Source organism: Protopterus annectens, chromosome 14.part0 (genome assembly GCF_019279795.1).
Source record: "Protopterus annectens isolate FY-2018-M chromosome 14.part0, PAN1.0, whole genome shotgun sequence".
Classification (NCBI taxonomy): domain Eukaryota; kingdom Metazoa; phylum Chordata; order Ceratodontiformes; family Protopteridae; genus Protopterus; species Protopterus annectens.
In genome coordinates, this window is record NC_056748.1 from 261,899,133 (window position 1) to 261,914,833 (window position 15,701).

Here is a 15,701-nt window from a genome sequence, read left to right on the forward strand (position 1 = left end):
TGGTTATAACAACAAAAAAATTTAGCAGCCAGACATAGATGGCGCATTAGTGCAGTTTAATGACCTTTTGCCTATTCATCTACAGTCTCATTTCTTCTAGTTTTGTAGGATGGTGTTAGTAGTCAGAAAACATCACCCTTCACAAGACAAAGACACATTGCTGACACACTACCTTGAGTTTGACAAATTGTAAATGACTTCCTGGATCTGATGGTGCTGACAAGCAAGATAAAATAAATCTATAGTTGCCAATGTGCTTACATTTATTTGCACTTGCCGCTGTTCTGTTAAACAGAAGTCTATTTATAAGTAAGTCAAGCTGAGACAACATCACAGTCCTCATTCTACTTTCCTTCATTATGATAACAATTTTCTGATTTTATATATTACCATTTCTTGCTAAAGATACGTTTGTGATCTTGCAAAAAAGATGACTTCTTTAAAAGAAAATGTGCTCAAATCTTAGTACACATTTTGTGACGAGTCACAGACTGCAGTTTTAAATAAAGCTTTGTGCAACTCTTACTGTTTTTCCCATTGAAAGTGTTACTTCTTTTCTGCAGAAACTGCTGCACCATCTGTAGTCTTTGCATGTCTGTAAGTGTTAGCTCTTTGATCATCTTTAAAGGACCATCTGAAAAAGAAGAGGATATTATCAACTGATGGAAATCATCTAAAACTACCCATGCTACTACACTTTATACTTTCTGTCAAGTACTGTCTGTCACTAATCTAAATGCCATGCCTGTGAAACCCATTGCAAACTTTAGATATCTGTGAAGATGGCAATACTTGCACCTCTTTTTTTCCAAACTCTACACCCCATGTTACTGTTATGCTGCTCAAGCATCTGGAAACTTCTATTTATGTATTTATTTATTTATTTATTTATTTCCAGTTTGATGACCGGGGATGTGCACTGGGCTCGGAGAGCCTGTTTTCAATGGAGACCCGGGAAGAAAAGCTCCACAATATATAGTATAGTTAAAGATACAGCAAAGTATAGTAAAAACAATTACAAAATACAAATACATTCCAAGTTGGAGACATATTGTACAATGGTTACATAGCATATAAATCTTGAGGATGTCAATAATATGTTCATTTCAAAGAGAAGACAGAAAAGAGAAAAAACATTTTTACAATATATACATTGATAGCAGTATTGTTGGATTAGCAAACATTCAGAGTAAGCCAAGCTATTTAGAAATTCAAGATGGAGTGAAGTAAAAGTAGGCTAGGTGGGGAGAGTGCAGTTGCATTTCCAGTTATAGGAGAGGTAAGAATGGAGCTGAGATTTAAAGTTATCAGCGTTTTCTGAAGTCCTTAGTGAAGGGAAGAGAGAATTCCATTTTTTTGGCTAAGTAAAATGATAGGAGAAGTTGTCTAGTAGGATGCTTAGGTTTGTGGACAGTGATTAGATTTTGGTGTTCAGATCTGAGAGTTATATATGGCGTGTATGGTGGTAGGATGTTGGTCAGTGCAGGAGATTTAGTGGGTTTGAATATTAGCCTGTGGACTGTAGTAAGTTGGAGGTAGTCTAGATAGTTGGGGAGTTCTAGCCATTTTAACAAATGGAGGGCAGTACAATGATGGGAGGAGTATTTGGCTTTGGTGGCAAATTTGGAAATTTTATTATAACAGTTTTCAAGTTTGGAAGAGATAGAGGAAGATAGGTTGGTTAGTAAAGGAGTGACATACATTAGTGAGGGAGGTAGATAGGTAGTGGTGAGAGTTTGTCTAGTAGAAGGAAAGAGGAAGTGGTTGTTTCTGTATAGCATGCCAAGTTTTTAATTTTTTTTATGTTTTACTGTTTGTGGGTATCAAATTTTAGGTGTTCATCTATAGTTACTCCAAATAATTTAGTGAAGGGAATGACTTCTATGAGAGAGTTGTTATGGCTGATAATTTGGAAGGAGTTTTTATCAAGAGGGAAGGATTTTGAGGGAGAGAAGAGCAATATTTTGGATTTGTTAGCATTTAGAGAAAGGTGGTTTTGAAGCATCCAGTTCTCAGTGGTAGAGAAGGCAGTCTGTGTCTTTGTTTGGAGCTCAGGGAGATTAGAGGTGGAACAGACTAAAATTGAGTCATCTGCATATTGTATAATTTTGGTGTTAGGTATTGCAGCATGGAAATCATTGATAAAAATGTTAAACAGCATTGGACTGAGGATGGATCCCTGGGGTACACCAGTGGGGGTAGGTAGAAAAGGTGAGGTGCCTTTTCTCCATTTCACAGCCAGAGATCTATCAGACAGGTAACTTGAGAACCAGGATAGAGTATTCTGACAGAGATTAAAGTTAGAAAGGTGGTTCAGGAGATGGGCGTGGGAGACAGTGTTGAATGCCTTGGAGAGATCTAATAGAACTGTTGATACCATTGCTCCAGAATCATGGGCTTGGTTGACTATATCTAAGAAAGAGAGAAGAGCAGTTATTGTGCTATGGCCAGGTCGGAAGCCATGTTTGGTTGGAGTGATAAGTTGGTTTTGGGTTAGGAAAGGCATGAGTTGGAGGTAACTACATTTTCCAGAATCTTTGAGATTGGGGAGAGGATAGCTATGGGTTGGAAGTTTGAGATATTATTGTTTTTGCAACTGTCACTTCCTTATTAAAGCCAAGGTACATAATTGAAAAAGAATCATACCGGTTCATCTGAACTACTCCTTGCAAGCTACACTATATCTTACCTCTCAACCTCTTAGTGCAAGAAATCTGGACAAAGCCCAACAAAATGGGGGGACAAATGCCCCCAAAATAGGGATATATTTTAAATATTGCTCTTATAAATTCAGAAAATTGCTAGAGGAACAGGATTTGTTTTAACATACATTTTCTGAAGGATTTGAAGCAGGGGCGACCCATGCTATTGGACTGCCGGACTGCAGCCCCCTCAACTTTAAAGTAAAAAAATAAAAAGAAATAAATAGAAAAAAAAAATTAATAAATTCGCGGACTTCGCGCATGCACACTAGTCCGGACTGCTGCTGAGACAGTCTGGAGCATGCGCAGATTGTCTCAGCAGCAGTCCTGATTGGGAAACATGGACAACAGAGCTCCCAGAAGTCTATGCAGTTTTAAACTGCATAGACTGTCCTGGGGAAACGCATCCGGGTCGGACTGCAACGTCAGCAGTCAGGGATTTAGGATCTCGTGATGGGCAGGGTCTGCATTGGAGTCTCATCGGGGGAAGATCTCGGAACGGGCAGGGTTTGCGCGGGTTTTTGGATAGGGATCAGATGTTGGACAGGATTTATGGTGATGTACTTTGGAGTTATGGACGGATGTTGGACAGGATTTACTTCAGGTAAGTGTGTGTGTGTGTACAGATGTTGGACAGGTGTGTGTGTGTGTGTACGGATGTTGGACAGGTGCGTGAGTGTACGGATGTTGGACAGGTGTGTGTGTGTGTATGGATGTTGGACAGGTGTGAGTGTGTGTACGGATGTTGGACAGGTGTGTGTACGGATGTTGGACAGGTGTGTGTACGGATGTTGGACAGGTGTGTGTGTGTGTGTGTGTGTGTGTGTGTGTGTGTGTGTGTGTGTGTGTGTGTGTGTGTGTGTGTGTGTTACCTCAGGCTTGAACCCTGTACCTTGTATGCAGGTGTTAAAGACCTGAATTCCCTACCCACCACCATTTGTAAAAAAAAATTGCAGATTTTTGCCTCATATTTGACCTGATCTATTCCCCATAATATCTGTGTTTTTTAAATATTGCAATGCTTGAAATTTGATGGTGCAGTGGTAGCATTGTTGCCTCACAGCTGCAGGTTTTTGGGTTTGATTCTTGGCTGGGGTGCCTTCTTTGTGGGGGGGGAGTCTGTATCTTCTCCCTGTGTTTGTGTGGGTTTGCTTTTGTGTCCTCCCATGTTACAAAGACATGTCTGCATTATTTCTTCCTGGTCCTCTGCTGAGAATTGTTTTTTTTTTGTTCCAAGTCAGACTGTCCTGATTAACAAATTGACAGGCATTTGAATTTCAGACTTCAGGTTTCTGAATGTTAACTTCCTTACATATTTGATGGTGCAGTGGCAGTATTGTTGCCTCACAGCTATAGGTTTTTCTGGTTTGATTCTTGGCTGGGGTGCCTTCTGTGTGGAGTCTGCATCTTATCCCTGTGTTTGTGTGGATTTGCTCTGGTGTCCTTACATATTTGATGGTGCAGTGGCAGTATTGTTGCTTTACAGCTATAGGTTTTCTGGTTTGATTCTTGGCTGGGGTGCCTTCTGTGTGGAGTATGCATCTTATCCCTGTGTTTGTGTGGATTTGCTCTGGTGTCCTGAAATTTTACAAAGACATGTGTCTACAGTATTTCTCACTGGGCCTCTGCTGAAAATTGTTTTTGTTCCGTCAGAAGTAAAATTGACAGGCATTTGAATTTCAGACTTCATATTCTTCAGAAAATACATAGTAAAACAACTTTTTATTCTAGCAATAAATATATAGTAACACAACCTTTTATTATAGCAATTTTTTAAGTTTATAAGATGACTATTTGAAATTTGTCCTTATTTTTGGGACTGTAATACCCTGTTATTGGCTTTGTCCAGGTTTTTTGTGCTAAGGTTGACAGCTATGGCAAGAAGTGAGTTCAGTGAATATGTTTGAGGGCTGTATTCCCTCATTACTGGGTTTGTCCAGGTGTTTTGTGCTAAGAGGTTGACAGCTATGGTGAGAACTAAATTCATTAAATGATAGCCATTTAAGTTTCAGTCTTTCTCTCTTTCACAAAGCAGCTGATTTGGTGTAGTGGTATGTTGCTCTTGACTGTTTTTCACAGGGACCTTGGCAGTAAAATGTACGGTGGTAACACAGCATTTTTCTTTCACAAAGCAGGTGATTTGGCATAGTGGTATGTTGTTCTGACTCTTTTGCACAGGGACCTTGGCAATAAAATGTATGGTGGTAACACAGCATTTTATTCTAGCAGCTTTCCAAGATTATACAAGCAATGTTTAATGTGTCCCTGGTTTTTGCCCTTTTGACCCACCCCAATAAATTTGGCTTTTTCCAGACTTCTTGTGCTGTGAAGTTGAGATGCAGTTGAGTATTGCGTAGATTTTACAAGGAGCTGAGAGTTGCAGGGGAAGAGAAGTTTAGTGCTGATTATGCTAAGTCGGCTCACATTGCTAATAGCACAACAGGTTGTGTACTTGCTTTTGATGCAGAAGGTTGTTGGTTATACTCCCATAAGGGGTGAATGCTGCCGTACTGAAAGTTAAGATACTAACTATGAGCCTGTTATCAGTTTGCCATCCATTTCCTATTGCAATATTACTAGCTTATTTTTAATGTAATTTAGGCAATTTATTCCTCAGGGGCATCAGACACTTTATTTTTCGATGAAGCCATGAAATATAAAGGTGACTGCTAGCAGAAACCTCTTCATTACAGATTTATTTAACGTGGAATTATTTAGATGACTTTTTTACTACTTCAGAGATTGTGCATATTTACTGATAATGGTGGACTGTAGAATTGTGCATATTTACTGATAATAGTGGACTGTAGAAGTTTGAGTAGACTTTTATGATGGAAATGTTCTGAATTGGGCAGTTTTGTTTAATTGTTTACTGGAAAAATGTTCAAAGCAATAGGAAGGTGTATCAAAGAGCACATGTATGTTTCATATGCAAGGGGCCTATGATTTGAAAACAGCCCAGAATTAATTTTTATCTGCCATGGGTAAAATGTATTTTCTTTGAATGTGGGTTTTAATGTTGTTTCAATGAATGTGAGTTTCAAGGGCAGAGAAGTTTTAATGCCAAGTTTGTTTAGCAGATGTCTTAGTGTTTGTGCTGTAAAATGCAAAATAAAACTTTCAAATGAAGTTCAAATCATCATAGAAGTAAATCAGTATGCACATTAGTGTTTATGGTAAATGGAGTGAAATAGCAAAGTAATGGATCATTGGAATGGTTGCAGGGGGAGGCTCCATTCGACCATGGTTTTGTGAGGGGGAAGGGTGGCAAACTTAGACAGCCCCAGCTGAACTGTACCTCCCAACTGTCCAGATTTTCAAAGAATGAACATATTTTTTGCTTCTTATTTTTGGTTTGTTCCTCATAAAATTTGTGGTTTTCTGGCAAATCATTTAGGAATTAAGTCACTAAATAATGACACACTAGTTTCAGACTTTATAACCTTCAGAAAAATGCATGCTAAAGTAAGACCTGTTCTATCAACTGTCCCAGTTTATACAAGAGCAATTTTTAGTACTGTTTATATGTTCCCCCAATATATTTGGCCTTGTCCATATTTATTGCGTTAACAGGTTGAGAGGTACATGCAAATAAATTGCTTTATAGAATTAGGCATAGCCAAACCTCTCAACTGTCTCTGATTTTGGCTCAAAATGTTGCTCTTCCCCTAATGATCCCTCTGCAAAATAGCAATTTTGGAAGAAAACATGGAGGGTTTATAATTAAGAAATAACTGTAATAATCAGATTACTTTTATTTCAGAAATGCATGTAGATTATTTTATTTTGTCAGCTGATCAAGTTAGCAGTACTAATATTAAAGTGTCCCTTCTTTGACAGGTTGCCAGCTGTATTGTGTTGCTATTTCATATTTTTACATCACATTTTTGGTCCATTTTTCATAAAATTGTGTTTTTTTTTGGCAAATTAGTGACAAATAATTAAAGACTGAAGTTAGAAAATAATGACAGATATTTGAGTTTCAGATTTCATACCATTCAGAAAATTCATACTAATGCAAGACCTCTATTAGCTTTCTAAGTTTATAAGAGCAATATTTTAAAAATTGTCTTATTTTTGGGCCTCTGTCCCATTTCTTTGTATGGCTTTGTCCAGATTTCTTGCTCAGAGGTTGAGAGGTATGACAAATGTGTCAGGGCCATCACAAGTCAGCCAGAGACATTTCAAACTGTGACATACTTGTTGCACCCCACTCCCCCATGTAGTGACTCTGGATGTGTCGAAGCAAGGCAAGGAGTAGTTATGCAGTGTAAATGTGCAGAGAATCCCACCCATCCAAGGTAGACACAAGTACTAGAGTGGCTTTTCATCTGTCCTTGATTTTTACAGAATGGTCTGGTTTCTGTCATATTTTTTTGTCTGTTGATTTATGCTTATTACTCAAAGTGCCTGTTGCTCTGTGTTTAAGTAGCAATACTTTAATGACCATCAGGTAAGCTTGGCTGAGATTGCAAGATGCAAGTAAGCTTTAATAAGTATACTGTTAAAGAATTCCCAACACTGAAAGCCTTTCTGTAGCCATGTAGAGAATACTTAACTAGATAATGTATAAGCCTTGGGTATTGAAATGCATATGCCAGTATTTGTAATAAAGGACAGAATTACATTAAGAGTCTCATTACACTTGGAGACTTCCAGTCATCTCTGCAGGCTTTACCTGTAAACCGAATGCCAATCGCGTGGTCCATAACCTGTACAGTAATCCTTTTAAGCAATGTATCTTGAGCTTATTTCTTGTTTGCTTTTCATTTTTTACTTTGATCATGTTTTCCCCATGAAACAAGTAGATGTCAGGCAGCAGGTCTTTTTTTTTGGATAAGGAACATTTTTACAAGTGGGGGCATCAGAGATTTCTACTTTCAGCATATTACTTGTTACTTTAATAAAGCTGAATATATATTATAATTAGAACTGCAGTGCAAGAAGTGGTTTGAGTTGAGTGCTGCTTGTTTTTCTTATACTTGATTTTGACTGGCATTCCATTAATGTATTTAAAAAAAAGTAATTTATTTTTTCATGCCTCACAACCTTTTTTGTTTCCCTCTAGATATTAAGCTGTCATGCAGCCAATGCATTGAAATATTTTTATTCTTCTACACTTCATTTTGTCTTGATTGGACTCTCATAATGACGGTTTGGCACCCAGTGCAGTATATTTAGTTTTTGTGGTTTGCTTCTACAGGTGTGTGTGTGTGGTAGGGAATACATCAGGCTTGAACCCTGTACCTTGTATGCAGGTGTTAAAGACCTGAATTCCCTACCCACCAACATTTGTAAAACAAAATTGCAGATTTTTGCCTCATATTTGATCTGATCTGTTCCTCATAATATCTGTGGTTTGTAAATGTTGCGATGCTTGATATTTGATGGTGCAGTGGTAGCATTGTTGCCTCACAGCTGCAGGTTCTCAGGTTTGATTCTTGGCTGGGGTGCCTTCTTTGTGGGGTCTGTATCTTCTCCCTGTGTTTGTGTGGGTTTGCTTTTGTGTCCTCCCATGTTACAAAGACATGTCTGCATTATTTCTTCCTGGGCCTCTGCTGAATTTTTTTTTGTTTCAAGTCAGACTGTCCTGATTAACAAATGTTAAATAAAATTGACAGGCATTTGAATTTCAGACTTCAGGTTTCTGAATGTTTACTTCCTTGCATATTTGATGGTGCAGTGGTAGCATTGTTGCCTCACAGCTATAGGTTTTCTGGTTTGATTCTTGGCTGGGGTGCCTTCTGTGTGGAGTCTGCATCTCCTCCCTGTGTTTGTGTGGATTTGCTCTGGTGCCCTGTCATTTTACAAAGACGTGTCTGCAGTATTAATCCTTGGGTCTCTGCTGAAAATTGCTTTTTGTTCTGTCAGCAGTAAAATTGACAGGCATTTGAATTTCAGACTTCATGCTCTTCAGAAAATACATAGTAACACAACTGTAACACAACCTTTTATTCTAGCAATTTTCTAAGTTTATAAGATGAATATTTGAAATTTGTCCCTATTTTTGGGACTGTATTCCCCCATTATTGGCTTCGTCCAGGTTTTTTGTGCTAAGGTTGACAGCTATGGCAAGAACTGAATTCACTGAATATGTTTGAGAGCTGTATTCCCTCATTACTGGGTTTGTCCAGGTGTTTTGTACTAAGAGGTTGACAGCTATGGTGAGAACTGAATTCACTAAATGATAGCCATTTAAGTTTCAGTCTTCCTCTCTTTTACAAAGCAGCTGATTTGGCGTAGTGGTATGTTGCTCTGACTGTTTTGCTCAGGGGCCTTGGCAGTAAAATGTATGGTGGTAGCACAGCATTTTATTCTAGCAACTTTCCAAGATTATACAAGCAATGTTTAATGTGTCCCTGGTTTTTGGGCTTTGCCCCCCCCAATACATTTTGGCTTTTTCCAGTTTTCTTGTGCTGCGAAGTTGAGATGCAGTTGAGTATTGAGTAGATTTTACAAGGAGCTGAGAGCTGCAGGGGAACAGAAGTTTAGTGTTGCTTAAGTGAAGTTGGTTTGCCTTGTTAATAGCACAACAGGTTGTGTACTTGCTTTTGATGCAGAAGGCTATGGGTTCTACTCCCACAAGGGGTGGATGCTGCCGTACTGAGAATGTTCTCCTTGGTGAAGATACTAACTATGAGTCTGTTATCAGTTTGCCATCCATTTCCTCTTGCAATATTACTAGCTTATCATTTTTTAATGTAATATAGGCAATTTATTCCTGAGGGGCAACAGATACTTTATTTTTCGATGAAACCATGAAATATAAAGGCGTTTGCTAGCAGCAACCTCTTCATTAGTTACAGATTTCTTTAATGTGGAATTATTTAGATGACTTTTACTTCTTCAGAGATTGTGCATATTTACTGATAATGGACTGTAGAATTGTGCATATTTACTGATAATGGACTGTAGAATTGTGCATATTTACTGATAATGGTGGACTGTAGAATTGTGCATATTTACTAATAATGGTGGACTGTAGAATTGTGCATATTTACTAATAATGGTGGACTGTGGAAGTCTGAGTAGACTTTTATGATAAATGTTCTGAACTGGGCAGTTTTGCCATTATGGGTGCATGCGTTTTGTTTCATTGCTTACTGGGAAAATGTTCAAAACAAATTTAAAACGCCCTCTAACAACTGTACTGTATTGTACAAGGAATATAATTTAGTACAATGAGGGAGGTGTATCAAAGAGCACATGTATGTTTCATATGCAAGGGGCCTATGATTTGAAAACAGCCCAAAATTAATCTTTATCTGCCACTGGCAAAATGTATTTTCTTTGAATGTGGGTTTTGATGCTGTTTCAATGAATGTGAGTTTCAAGGGCAGAGAAGTTTTAATGCTAAGTTTTCATTGTGAGGCTGCATTGCTTTGTTTAACAGATGACTTAGTGTTTGTGCTGTAAAATACAAAATAAAACTTTCAAATGAAGTCCAACTCATCATAGAAGTAAAGCAGTATGCACATTAGTGTTTATGGTAAATGGAGTGAAATAGTCAAGTAATGGTTCATTGGAATGGCTGCAGAGGCTCCATTCAACCATGATTTTGTCAGGGGGGAAGGGCAGCAAACTCAGACAGGCCCAGCTGAACTATAACTCCCAACTGTCCAGATTTTCAAAGAATGAATAGATTTTTGCTTCTTATTTTTGGTTTGTTCTTCATAAAATTTGTAGTTTTCTGGCAAATCATTTAGGAATTAAGTCACTAAATAATGATACACTGAGTTTCAGACTTCACAACCTTCAGAAAAATGCATGTTAAAGTAAGAGCTGTTCTATCAACTGTCTCAATTTATACAAGAGCAATTTTTAGTACTGTTTATATGTTCCCCCAATATATTTGGCCTTGTTCAGATTTACTGCATTAACAGGTTGAGAGGTACATGCAAATAAATTGCTTTATAGAATTAGGCATAGCCAACCTCTCAACTGTCTCCAATTTTGGCTCAAAATGTTGCTCTTCCCCTAATAATACCTCCACAAAATAGCAATTTTGGAAGAAAACATGGAGGGTTTACAATTAAGAAATAACTGTAATAATCAAAGTTATAGATTACTTGAAATGCATGTAGATTCTTTTATTTTGTCAGCTGCTCAAGTTAGCAGTACTAATATTAAAGTGTCCCTTCTTTGACAGGTTCCCAGCTGTATTGTATGGCTATTTTATATTTTTGCATCACATTTTTGGTCCTTTTTCCATAAAATTGTGTTTTTTGGCAAATTAGTGACAAATCACTAAAGACTGAAGTTAGAAAATGACAGACATTTGAGTTTCAGATTTTATACCCTTCAGAAAATTCATATTAATGCAAGACCTATTCTATTATCTTTCTAAGTTTATTAGAGCAATATTTAAAAACTGTCCTTATTTTTGGGCCTTTGTCCCACTTCTGTGTATGGCTTTGTCCAGATTTCTTGCTCTCAGGTTGAGAGGTATGAAAAATGTGTCAGGGCCATCACAGTCAGCCAGAGACATTTCAAATTGTGACATACTTGTTGCACCCCACTCCCCCATGTAGTGACTCTGGATGTGTCCAAGCAAGGCAAGGAGTAGTTATGCAGTGTAAATGTGCAGTGTGTCCCCCCCATCCAAGGTAGACACAAGTACTACAGTGGCTTTTCATCTGTCCTTGATTTTGCAGAATGGTCTGGTTTCTGTCATATTTTTGTACTGTTTTATGCTTATTACTCAGATTTATGCTTATTACTCAAAGTGCCTGCTGCTCTGTGTTTAAGTAGCAATGCTTTAATGACCATAAGGTAAGCTTGTCTGAGATCGTAAGATGCAAGTAAGCTTTAATAAGCATACTGTTAAAGAATTGTCAACATTGAAAGCCTTTCTGTTGTTGCCATGCAGAGAATACTTGACTAGATAATGTATAAGCTTTGGGTATTAAAGGACCGGATTCCATTATTTTAAAAAGCTCATTACACTTGTTGGAGACTTCCAGTCATCTCTACAGACTTTACCCGTAAACTAAACAGAATGCCAATCATGTGTGGTCCATAACCTGTACAGTAATCCTTTAAGCAATGTATCTTGAGCTTGTTTCTTGTTTGCTTTTCATTTTTTACTTTGATCATGTTTTCCCCATGAAAAAAGTAGATAGTTGTCAGGCAGCAGGTCTTTTTTGGATAAGAAACATTTTTACAAGTGGGGGTATCACAGAGATTTCTACTTTCAGCATGTTACTTTGTACTTTAATAAAGCTGAATATAAATTATAATTAGAACTGCAGTGCAAGGAGAAGTGGTTTGAGTTGAGTGCTTCTGGTTTTTCTTATACTTGATTTTGACTGGCATTCCAGTAATGTATTTAAAAAGTAATTTATTTTTTCATGCCTCACAACCTTTTGTTTCCATCTAGATATTAAGTAAGCTGTCATGCAGCCAATGCATTGAAATATTTTTATTCTTCTACACTTATTTTTGTCTTGATTGGACTCTCATAATGACGGTTTGCCACCCAGGGCAGAGTATTTAATTAAAGTTAGTTTTTGTGGTTTTGAACATAGCTCCTTCCCTTTCTAGTTGGCCACACCCCTTACCTTGACCCCACCCATTCAGCTGTCTCCTGCAGCCCCCCTTTGATTTGAAGTCACCAGCCGCCACTGATTTGAAGTCTGAAACATAAATATATATATGTCATTATTTAGTAACTTTAGTCTTCAGATAATCCCTGTGATTCAGCAGCAAACCACAAATTTTATGAGAAACAGACCAAAATAAGACCCAAGAATCTATACATGCTGTGAAAATCTGGATAGCTGAGAGGTATACAGTATATTCATCACAGAAAATCTTAGACTAGCTACAGAAATATGATAAATAACATATGGAGGTAAGTTCTGATGAAATATGCAAAACTGTATCACCATATGATATTCAATCAGAATGCTGATTATCCACTAATCATATAAATCCCAATCTCAAGATGTATTTCACACAATATAATTTTTAAAGAGGCTTGTCCTCTAATAATGAAATATTACCTCAATGGATAAGTATGCAATCCTGAGGTTTTTCAAATAAGTTATACAAGTGCCAATATTTTTTCAGTTGCTACTATCTGAATTTTGGAATGGTATGCCAATGACTTTTGAGAAGTTTACTTTAAGACCTTGACAATAATACTGCTTTCACAAAACCGATACTGCCCAATATTACTTTCAGTTAGTTTAACCCTTTAGAAAATGCCAGGGTGCTAAACAATTATGCTGTTTGCTGTAGCAATTCTAATGTTAAAGTGAATTAGTTTTAATATTTGCCAAGGGTTGAAATTGAACTTGAGTCCACAACAAAATAAAATTTGGCCACAGCAATTTTAGAGGATGTGGAAGTACTAGCACTATGTGAAAAACAAATTTATATATATGCTTTTTAAATAAAAAAAATGGTTTGCACTATAGCTTTCTGCCACGTTGCCATCGGTCATGTCTCTGACTATCACCTCATTATCTGCTCCACAATCCCTACAGCTATGAAATGAACCCCTTTGGATCAGGACCCTTTATATGGAGAATTCCTTAATGTAAGCAGTCAGGGAAAGTGTGTAGAGTGAAGATCAGGCTGTCTCAGTATGGTGCAATTCTAACAGCTGCAGAGAGGATTTTTTGAAAGCCCTACTTATTGTTCCACCCAATTCTTAATGTGTATTTTGTATGCCTAGGCCTCAAGATTAGCATCAGTGGTCTCTGCCAATTGCAGTAAACTTTACCCTTCTACAGGATAGATGAGCTGGAAAAAATATCACTGTACCTTATTCCCATGGCTGTCTTCTTCAGGAATGAGTTCAATAAATGAATTCAAGTTCATGGGCTATAGTCAAGGCTCCATTCATTTATGCCATGGAACTGGTTATTTATGTATGTATGTATGTATGTATGTATGTATGTACATATGTGTGTGTATTTATATATGTATATATCTGTGTATGAATGTAGGCTTATATATGTATGCATTTTTTTGTTGAAGCTCCATGCCATCTTTTTATCAACTGTTCCCACTCCCTCTGTCTCTCTGCCTGACCCCATGTAATTCATTGCCTTGGATCCTATCCTTACTTTACTTTCTTATCCATCCTCACTCTCACCCTTCCTTACTCATGCCACTATCAGGTTCCTGGCAAATTTTAAGTACATTACTCAAAGGAAGATGTATAAAATGGCATTATTATCAAACCCTTTTTCCACATGAGGTTAGGGTGGCACATCATCTGCTGCAACCTCTCTCAATTGCCCATTTTTGGTGACATTAGCCAGCATGACCAAATCACTAGGAGACCTTTTTTACATCATCTAGTGGCTAGCTCTAATGTGGTGTACAGTCTGTGATCCATGTTATCCTGTCTAGAGGGTAATGCACACCACAGCTGATCCAAGTATTTCTATCTAGGAGGACACTACTCACACCACAGTTGATGTCTAAACTGGCTGATCTATACACCTGCTCTCCAAAAAGGCACCACTTAGAGTATATGCTGCTGTCCACAGTTCTATACAGTTTTGGGTGTATATATGGTGGAAATAAACAACATGCGTTTTTAGGAGAGACTCCACAGACATACAGGGAGAACATGCAAACTCCACAAAGGAATTGAACAGAGATTGGACTGAACTCTGTACCTTTTGGTTGAGAGCTAACAACCTTTATGCCAGATGTGACTCTGCATGCTCTTATATAACTCTGCATTTATCATTGTGAAAACATGTTGGACCCTGAAGAGGGCACTAAATCTTGGTTCTTGATTGTTTTTACTATTGCAGATTCAGCTGCGTGAAAATTCTGGTCAAGTCACATGATAATGTCTTATTTGGACAGTAGGTTTCTGAGACTCTCTCCACCCCCTAAAAGTACACAGCTGTGGAAACAAGAAGGGCACTTCTAAAATTCAAATTCAAGATACAGGAAATCCTGTTTGTGGACTTAAAAACAGAGAGTTATAAAAGCTACATGAGCTGCAGTTTTGCTGGGAGAAGATACCTTCTGAAACAGAGACTTGAATTCAAAAAGAATTCCACCATTAGTGCATACTGCTGCAATCACAAATGACATTTTCTGCAATTGCAAAAAAAAAGTGATTCAAAAATGTGACTAGCCGTAATGAGAAAGACCTCATTACTGGCTTGTCTTTGAATTGCATGGTGCTAACACCATTGCTAATCTACAATTTGCTGTGGAAATCACCACTACTGGCCCATGCATTGCATTTGTATAGGAGCTCTCCACTCACTCATTCTGCCACACACACATACACTCACGCATTCAGCAGAGTGTGTTTATTGTATACCCTTAAGGTCAACTTCTCTTCATATTTTAATGATTACCAATAGTGGGAGTTGACTCCATATTGCTGGATCAGTCACAAATATTGACAGCAGTGAAATCTGCAAGTAAAATCCCATATACCCTGTCTGTCATACATTAATTAGTGGCAGCAGGTGGTATTATAAGCATATTCATCACATATACACACTGAATGGTATAATTACCATTATGTTCAGTTCATGTACTGAAAAGTGCACGTGTGTGTGTGTGTGTGTGTGTGTGTGTGTGTGTGTGTGTGTGTGTGTGTGTGTGTGTGTGTGTGTGTGTATAAAAATATGTATGTATGTGTATATATAACACTGAATTTTATCAACACTAGCTGCTACTAGACTAAATTTGGTCAGTTGAGTAGATGGTTGACAGGCAAGCAAGACTGCTACATTTTCGGGGTTGGGGAAAATGCCCTTTTGCCGATATTGTCTGATTTTGGAGTTAGTATATCTAATTATCAAGGGGGTGGGGAGTACAGGGAGGCTTGTCCCCCCAAAAAAATTAAGTTTTTTGTTTTTTTAAAGTCTAATCTTGCATGGTCTAAAGTTATTGTTCAGCACATGTGGTGTGTTGATGTTTGCATTGTTGATACCATATGGTACAGGTTTTGATTGTTGACATTGGGTTGTTTCAACTATATTCAGTATGCCCATGTAGATAGACATATAG